We start from the raw sequence: 7698 nt of genomic DNA, 5'->3' as shown, positions 1-7698 counted from the left end.
ACATACATACATACATACATACATACATACATACATACATACATACATACATACATACATACATACATACATACATACATACATACATACATACATACATACATACATACATACATACATACATACATACATACATACATACATACATACATACATACATACATACATACATACATACATACATACATACATACATACATACATGCATACATACATGCATGCATGCTCGCTGGATGTATTTAGTCCATCAAGCAAATCATCAACATTCAATCCCAGCAAATGAGAGCAAAGACATGAAGCAGGTATTTTAACTAGCAGATGAACAGATGAAAGTATCCTTTCCAAGAGTATAAGACGAGATTATATAAAAAATGAATGGTGACACACTAAATGTTGCAAGGGATGAGTTTAAAGAAACCAACTACTTAGTCCTGAACAAAAAAAATATATATAAACTGCTAATCTGGAAGTTCAAATCTGGATATTCACTTATTTTTTGGCCGCCTCAACCTCCTGGTGAATGAACACTACTTTGAAATCATCACACAAATGTATGAAAAGCTCAGCCTTTCCAGCGCCACTACCAATGACACAAACAACCATAACAACTTCTTCTTTACTGAGATCTTTAAGATTCTGCAAAATGTCAAGTAACTTGGTTCTGTTGGCTGATGTGTGCTCATGAACTTGAGCTTCATGCATAAACACCCTTTGTAAACCGTTCATGGTTTTGCATTCTCCTATTTTGATTCCAAGAACTTTGCAATTGTGTTGGACACATTTATAAGGCCCGATTCCAGTGCATCATCATCAGATATGTTCTCTTACGACCAGGACTAGAACTACCAGATGGGTTGGTGTTCTCATGTGCTTGAGGAGAATTCTCCTTGGCTGGTTGGCTAGTAGGTTCTGCATCTGTTGCTCGTTCAACTTCTACAACTTCCTCTTCTTCGGGACCTTTAGGGCTCCCTCCTTTAGCCAAATCGCTAGCATAAACCTCACATAGCTTGTCAAAATTAACCATAGGCTTCATGTACAGAGGACCTGCTCCTTAACGGACTACAAAGAGAGCATGAGTTTCCATTAGATTTTTTTTCTAATGCACAGAAATGAAATATAATAGATTACTTTGTCTATTTAATTAATACAGTGTACCTTCGCCCAACCCATATAGGTCTCTCTATATCCAATTACCATCTTCTTCTCATCGTCCCATCCAAATCCACTACCATTTTGCATAATTTCTAGAACATAAGAAAGTTACTTCTTCAAAATCTTAACTTTTGACCTGATATGTGGACCAGCTTTGAGATCAGCATGTGGCAGTACTTCAACCATTTCCTTCTCAATATATGTAAGATAGCCGGACTTGTGACCGGTGTCTACTTTTCATGTCACATAGAATGCCAATAAGTAACTTTTCCTCCTCCGCTGTCCATGTTCTCTTGTCTCTCTTTTTGGATGTCAATTTGCTCTCCTTTGGCTTGGTATTCTGGTAGATTTTCATATAATGATAAAAAATGAATATACAAATGATAAAGAATATAGATGGTCATAAATGAAATATGATGTTTACACATTAACCAATCTCTCCTATCATTACAGAAAAGTGGATGAAAAGAAACCTAAGCAACTATGACATATGGGAAAAAACAAATATCAATGAAGAATGCTTCGACACTCATAGGGTGTTGAATAAACATTTAAGATCCTACACCTAACATCTACTAGCATGTATCAGCAATCTCGTCTTTTCTCTGTCCAAGCTTTCCACATTTCATCAGCTAATTTATCTCTTTTCTCAGTCCATTGTGATGATGTTTCGGTGGACTGAATGACATCCTCATTTACTTGTTGCTGTTGAAGGCGTACCATGTACTCATCTGGATATTGTTCATAGGGATCAACACACATTTGTTGTCGTATAAGATTATGAATATAGCAGCATGCCAAAATTATGTCAACTTGTGTATCAAAAGGAAAATGAGAGGGATTCCTAATGATAGCCCATCGCATCAATCTGAAAGTCCTCTTAATCACATTTCTTGCTGATTAATGCCACATGTTAAACAATTCCTCTTTTTTTGTTGGTTTTTTCCAATCATTGAGATGGTACCGCTGTCCTCTGTATGGAGTAAGAAACCCTTCACAGTTCTTGTATCCAGCATCGACTAGATAATAGCACCCTATGTAATAGGAACATGTGTATGGGTTCGTTAACTATGTATACAATATATACATCTAACTAAGATGGACCATTTTAATATTATCTCTTACCACGAGGAACCTTAAGGCCATTTGATCTTGATAAAGCATCTCGAAGCACCCTCCCATCAGCCGCTGATCCTTCCCAACCCGGTAATACATAAATGAGTTGCAAAGTTGTGTCCGAACGCGGTCTTGGATTTGGATTACCCGAAGCACTTTCATGGTCTTTATGCTTAAAATATATCTCGGCAAAGTTGTGTTTCTTTGCGAAGTTCAACATCTTAAGAACATAATTATCATCGTGAACTAGATCAATTCCTTCATCAAGGCTACACCCAGGAACTGTATAATATAACTCATCGCCATCCTTGAAACCTACGTCTTTAGCCATGCGAACTAGACAAAAATAGGATGTACGCTCATCGTCACAATCTCGAAAAATAGATACTTCGCCTCCATCATAAGTAAGTGGACCTTCCATTGAAAAAGAACCCTGGTGATGCATTTTGATATGGATCAAATCCCTCTCCATTCTTTATGTATAAGGCATTCAAATACATATTTCAAATCCATGGTTATTACTTAAACCAGTATTGTTATTTGACTACTGCTACAGTACCAAGGAATTTTTGTACAAGTAAACTAAGAAACAAATTATGCACATGCGGGCTAGCTGCTTGTTTAACCTTTGTTACAAGATCCGCAAAGGAGGTTCTGATGTGATGAAGTGACTTAGCCAAACAAGCGACGCTTGATACCCACGAATGGAATTTGACATCAATCTACTTCCTAGTTCTATATAATATATACCCCCCACGTATGAAGCAATATTGTCAGTATATCATGGCAAATATGCAATGTCTGTATGACTGAAAGTTAGAACTTGGAAGTCATCAAATCTGTAGTAGCTATCAAGACTTGTTTGTGTGTACATTTGACACTTAATTTTGTATGTAAAACTGAACTTAGAAAGTACAGGAAGCATGAAGCTTAAAGGTACACAAATACAAGTGCTATAGGACATATACATATTGTTCTCTACATGCAGCCACAGCGGCAAGTTAGAGCCATTGTGGCTTGCCATTTTTCATGTATATGTCAGGTGGAGTCATGAACAATCTTGGTCCTTTACATGTACAAGTATCAGGCACAACGGCAAGCCAGCGATGACCAACAAACTACAGCCGTAGACTAGCAAATAAATTTATACAAGTACAAGAGAAATCATCCAGTAATTATTCACATCGATGTCCCATGTATGCTTCTAAAAAGGACATGACGAACTAATCAAGACAGAGACCGATGTACAGTATTTTTATGAATCAAACAAGGGAACAAATGAAATACTAAATCAAAGTAGTAATCCGCACCTCTGGCCTTTTGGTGACTCTTGCTCGTGAACTGCAAAGGGGAACAAAAGTGATGGAACAAATCTGTGACCTGTGAATCAGGGAAAAAATGGAAAGAAGAATATATCTGCATCAGTTTGTGAAGGGAAAAGAAACAAATCCAACTTTGTTAGAAAAACCAGATGGGATACAGCTAGATGTGTATGTAACAAGGTTGGATTGGCAGCAAAATTTCCCGAAATCAAGATGGAAAGGGGAAGAACGTGTTACCTCAGCTCTTCTTTGTGCTTGCCGCCATCTCTGGAGATTGGGGAGAAGTTAGCGGCCGCTGATTTGTTTGGAGGAAGATTGGCAGCGCTGCTAAATAGGGGTCATTAGGTAGGATTTTACGGCGCTATCGCTGGGATTTTCACGCCTTTTCCCCTTCCGTAGTAAGACGTGAGGAACAACTTGAGTTTTTTTTTTGCGTCAACTCCCAATCCCACGCTGAATTACCAGGGTCCCCAAGGAAGAGTTTTACGGAAGTTGGTCCTCCTAATTCCTCTTCCCCTTCACCTCTTAATTCCCTTGTCCCCGAGCGAATAATCAAAGGGAGTTAATTCTCATGGGCCTTAAACTCCCATTCCTCACATCCAAATCCCCAAACAAACATGCTATAAAGGACAGTCCAATCGTGCCGACCCAAATGGACGTGTGTTTTATCCGCTTTCTGTCCGTTTGGGTCGGCCGCCTGTTCATCGTGTTCCCTCTTTTGCGTTTGGGTCGGCCAACACGCAAACCCATCTTATGTCCACACATAAATTTTAAAAGGCCCGCGGCTAAAGATTATGGCAGTGACCATGTCATCGCCTAGAGTTCATGCTGGCGCCATGCCAGCGACTGACATACATGCCAGCCTCTAAAAAACCCACCATAATTCATGTTGGTGCACTTGTCAGCGGCCGACACACATGCCAGCACACAAAAGGGGCGGGAGTTCAACCACGCTATCTTGACCGTGGTCATGCCAGCACACTTGCCGACATACAAAAAAGGATGGCGCTCCGCCATAGATCACTCGTCATCAAACTTGTGCATGTCGGTCTGCATCCTCTCGAACCAAGGCATCTTACTTGGTGACACCGTGCTCAAGTCCACCTTCATGATCTCCACCCCCGCCATCATGCTAACGAGCGCCACGTCTTTTGCCATGGTCTTGGGATTGGCCACTACAAAAAAATACACTTCCGTGACGATACGTGTTTCTCACAGTAGGTCACGTTTTTTATCATGCATGTACATCCATGACGATTTTATGACAGAATCAAGATAGTCATACCTGTGCTGTCGTAGAAGTGTTCCATGACATTACCAAAATTATCATCACGGAAGTGTCCACTTCCATGACGATAAATCGCGCGTCACAGAAGAGCTTTCGTCAAGGGTGACCGACACGTGGCATCCACCGTAACGGAACGCCGTTAAGCTATCGGGTCCGGTTTTGGATCCGATAACTCGTTAACAGCCCCGACCAATGAGGATTTTCCACGTGTAAAATCATCATTGGCTGAAGGAAACACGTGTTGGCTCACCGTTGGGACAGATGTCATCCACTCATTGGACCCAAGGCGCCCATGATACGTCGACACGTGGCACAGCCCAAGAGAGGCCCATTCCTGTGAAAAGGCCGGCCCGTTTGACTTGGTCAAAAGGTGGCGGGCCGGCCCACGGAAAGCCTGTTAACGGTCTGTTCGAATATAGCCCATTTACAGCCCGCTAACCCAGAGCCCGTTACGACCTCTCCGAATTAGGCCCAGTACCATCATCTGGGCCGTCCAATATGATTCCAGCCCGTTTTAACTTTCGGCCCATGTATGGCCCATGACGTCTTTCGGCCCATATGAGACCCTTTATAACTCTTGGCCCATTAACGGCCCGTGGTGAAACTGGCCCGTAATGAACAGTGTATCACTTCATACCCATTAATGGCCCATTATTCCATTGGGCCGTTTCTAGCCCATGTTATCTTTCGGCCTTCTCAGGGCCCATTTATTCTTGGGCTCATTTCCAGCATTCGGTTACTTACGGCCCGTTACTGTCATTTTCTGCTTGTGGACCAAATTCAGCCCGTGGTTATAGTCGGCCCGTTTGTGGCCCGTTAATACGTTGGGCCGTTTTCATGTCAAAAAAACCCGTTGGGCTATTTTCATAGAGTTATGAAATACGACCTATTAACGGCCCGTTATGGTCCACGAATAGTACGGCCCATGATTGGCGAAATGATGATACGCCCCGTAGAAGGCCCATGGATCGTACGGCCCGTAGAAGGCCCATGGATCCTACGGCCCCGTAGAAGGCCCATGGATCCTATGGCCCGTACAAGGCCCATGGATCATACGGCCTGCAGGAGGCCCATGGTTACAACAGTCCATGTGTTGCCATGATTATTTTGGCCTAGTTTCCAAAAATAGGTTATTGTGGCCACTAGAAAAACACAGAAAAAGAACTGCAGTGACTACAAGCAAACAAATAAACAAGACAATAAGGAAATAAATAAGCAAGCAATTAACGCTAGCCTATTACCGCTATTACACATATTACATCCACTGGGCATCAAAGTTCGCCACCAGTGCAAATATAGGGAACAAAGCAGCATATTACATACACTGGCCGTCAAAATTGGCCACCAGTGCAAATAAATGCGGCAGCAAAACAAGAGCATAACTGAAACAACTTCAGAAGAGCTCAAGAAATATTATCCAGGGTATCCACCATGCTGGCAATAAGCTTAGCAAGCTTATAGCTTTGCCCTATTTGGCGCTAAAATCCTCCAACGCTTGCTGTTGCACCAGAAAGTATGCATCTGAATGCTTCAGGGACTTCCGCAGTCCTTCTGCTTCTTGTCGCAGCACATCCGATCGATGTCTTTCAGCTTGTAGTTGAGACTCAAGAAACCGAACTGATTCAGACAGTGAGTTTGAATAGCTTGTGCAAGCGGTAGTGGCCAGTAACTCGAACACTAAACCAAGACAGGACTTTGGGGTTGTCTCACTGTCTTCGAGATAGTTGTTTTATCAGCTTTGTTGGAGACCAACAAGGATGTGTCACTATCCTGAACCTTATCTTCATTACTTCCTTTACCATTGCTTAATAAGGCACTCTTCCCCAATATTCTGTCAGCATTCTAAAATAAGAAACAAGCAGACACATAACAGGTTTAGCATGTACTAGTATATGAAACTCATTTCGGTGAACCAGTTCATTAGTAAGGTGGACATGATTAAGCTACCAAGTCTTCTATTGCCAAGTACTAGTACATAATAAAAAGCATCAAACAAACATATATCTATGTCCTATGGTCACTTCATTGTCTTGCCAAATCAAAATAGAGACACGGTTCAAATCATATCAGTTCAAGACAAAGCAGCAGTGAAAGAATACAAAGCATGGGAAACTACACGACACAACAAGATTTCAGATGGGTACCATGGGTCTACATGTACAACAACACTATTAGCTCTGTTGTGATGCTAGTAATGTGCATGGTATGAGAAGTCAACTGTATACACAATTGAAATTGAAATCAACAGAGCTATTGATAAGAGCAAACCTGTTAAAGAAACATGTGTGAACATACCTGCTATGCCATTGGAGTTTCGATTGGATCCTTCAATTTAAAAATAAGTTTGTATGAGTAAATACAGTGATACAAGAGCAAAGTAGTATGCACGATAGCAATCATAGTTAAAAAAGGCGCGCCTAAGCGAGCGCTTAAGCGCGCCTAGGCTCTAGGCATTGGCAAAACGCATTGTGCATAACTACGCTTAATCTGTGCATAACTGCGCATAAGCATGTGCTTTGGTCAGTAAAGCGCAAGGCGGTGGAAAAACGCACAATTAATGCCTAGCGCCTTTTTGAATTATGATAGCAATGGAATCTTAAATTAGAACAGTTGTTCTTCAGGTTTAGGCGCTTGTTCTACATGAACAGAGTACAGTAAGACGCAAGAATATAGTACTTAAAAATAGAAAATGAGCTCATAGACCTTACCACATTCTTGGTTTGGGACCAGTACAGAACAAGGCGTTCCCAGTCATCGTCCAGTAAATGTGTCTCAGGAGAACGTAAGGGAATTTGATGAGTTTCCTTGCCGGTGAAGTAC

At 41.5% G+C, this 7698-nt stretch overlaps 1 long non-coding RNA gene across 1 annotated transcript; it reads right to left on the bottom strand.

Moving 5' to 3' along the window:
* Nucleotides 1-350: 350 nt before the first annotated feature.
* On the bottom strand, nt 351-4170 carry LOC120976422 (uncharacterized). The gene is made up of 4 exons (XR_005771828.2): nt 3828-4170; nt 3579-3648; nt 1156-1492; nt 351-1059 (listed from the first exon to the last, which is right to left on the bottom strand). It is a non-coding gene; the product is annotated as an uncharacterized lncRNA (long non-coding RNA).
* Between the last annotated feature and the right edge of the window lie 3528 nt (nt 4171-7698).

The sequence above is a fragment of the Aegilops tauschii genome, chromosome 3, assembly GCF_002575655.3.
Source record: "Aegilops tauschii subsp. strangulata cultivar AL8/78 chromosome 3, Aet v6.0, whole genome shotgun sequence".
Taxonomy (NCBI): Eukaryota; Viridiplantae; Streptophyta; class Magnoliopsida; order Poales; family Poaceae; genus Aegilops; species Aegilops tauschii.
This window is presented reverse-complemented; position numbering and strand designations above follow the sequence as displayed.